Source organism: Babylonia areolata, chromosome 28, assembly GCF_041734735.1.
Source record: "Babylonia areolata isolate BAREFJ2019XMU chromosome 28, ASM4173473v1, whole genome shotgun sequence".
In the NCBI taxonomy this organism is placed as follows: Eukaryota; Metazoa; Mollusca; class Gastropoda; order Neogastropoda; family Buccinidae; genus Babylonia; species Babylonia areolata.
In genome coordinates, this window is record NC_134903.1 from 5,159,571 (window position 1) to 5,161,553 (window position 1,983).

Below are 1,983 nucleotides of genomic sequence, written 5' to 3' on the forward strand. Positions count from 1 at the left end.
CCTTTTCTCCCCCATATCTATCCCCCCCCTCTCTCTCTATCTACCTCCCTCTCTTCCTCCTCTTTCTGCCCCTCTCTCCCCCCTCACTCTCTCTTCTTTCTCTCCCTTAACTCTCTACCTCCCTCTCTCCCCCCTCTCTCCCCCCGCCCCTATCTCACTGCTCCCTCTCCCCCCCTCTCTCTCTTTTCTCTCTACCTCCCTCTCTTCCCCCTATATTTCCCCCTCTCTCCCCCACTCTCTCTCTCGCTTCTCTCTCCCCCTCTCTCTGTCTCTCTCTCTCACTTCTCTCTCCCATCTCTCTCCACCGCCTGTCTCTCCCCCTCCCCGCCTCTCTCTCTCTCTCTTAGCTCTCTACCTCCCTCTCTTCCCCCTTTCTTCCCCCACCTCTTCCCCCCCTCTCTCACTTCTCTCTCCCCACCTCTCTCTCTCTCTTTCTCCCCACTCTCTTGCCCCACTCTCTCTCTCACTTCTCTCTCCCATCTCTCTCCCCCGGCTCTCTCTCTCTCTCCGCCCTCTCTCTCTCTCTCGCACTCTCTCTCTCTCTCTCTCTCTCTGTATCACCAGCCCCAGCCTGTTTCTACCAAAACTCACACACAATTATTTATCAACGTCCCACACTCCACTACCCTCCTCCCTCAGAAACCGATCAGACTTGTATTTGCTCCGATAGTCTGCCCCTTTTCTTTCTTCCACTCTTTGATCCATTCACTTGGGTGTGACTTGAATCATATCTACATCATTTTATCTCAGCCTTATGACCTTTTTTTTTTTTTTTTCCCGAGCCCGAGCCCATCGACATTGCTCGAATCTTATCCACTTCATCTTATCTCTACGTAACGACCTTTTTTTTTTTTTTTTTTTTTTTAACTCATTTGTGTAAACATTTTTTTTTTAGTCCATTGGCATTTGCTCGAATCTTATCCAGTTCATGTTATCTCAACGAAATGACCTTTTTCTTACTTTTTTTTTTTTTTTTTTAATAAAGCCCATTGGCACTTGCTCGAATCTTATCCACTTCATCTTATCTCAACGAAATGACCTTTTTTTTTTTTTTTTACTTTTTTTTTTCTTCTTTTTTTTTAAGCCCATTGGCACTTGCTGGAATATTATCCACCTCATCTTATCTCAACGAAATGACCTTTTTTTTTTTTTTTTTTTACTTTTCTTTTTTTTTATTTTTTTTTTTATGTTTTGTTGGGTTTTTTTAAGCCCATTAGCACTTGCTCGAATCTTATCCACTTCATCTTATCTCAACCTAACGACTTTTTTTTTTTTTTTTTTTTTTTTTTATAAATATATTTTAGCCATTGGCATAGCTCGAATCATATCCCTATCATTCATCGTTTGTTTGTTTTTTCCCCACCCTTCACGGCTTTGAACCATTTGCGTCACTCAAATGATATTCATTTACATCACAGTTTTCCACTCCCAGTGAGTTCCTGTACTGTTGTGTGACAAAGAGAGAGAGGGAGGAGGGATGGGGGTGGGGTTGGGGGGAGGCGGGGGAGGCGTGTGGGGGAGGGGAGGGTGCAGGGGGGTGGAGCAGAGGGTTTTGCTTTGAGCAGAACACAGCCAGAGGTGGGCGGGTGGCGTGTGGGGAGGGGAGGGTGCAGGGGGTTGGAGCAGAGGGTTTTGCTTTGAGCAGAACACAGCCAGAGGTGGGCGGGTGGGGTTGGGGGTGGGGGTAGGGGGGTAGGAGGGTAGGGGTTGGTGCCGTGGCAGAATTAGTAAGGCGTTGGATTTCTGATCCAGTGGTGAGAGAGATCAATGCCCCCCTGTTTGGCTGGGTATGGTCCTTTGTTTTCTTTGGCGAAGGCTATCAATATACTGTGTGGAGTGATGGCCTAGAGGTAACGCGTCCGCCTAGGAAGCGAGAGAATCTGAGCGCGCTGGTTCGAATCACGGCTCAGCCACCGATATTTTCTCCCCCTCCATTTCTAGATCTTGAATGGTGATCTGGACGCTAGTCATGCGGATGAGACG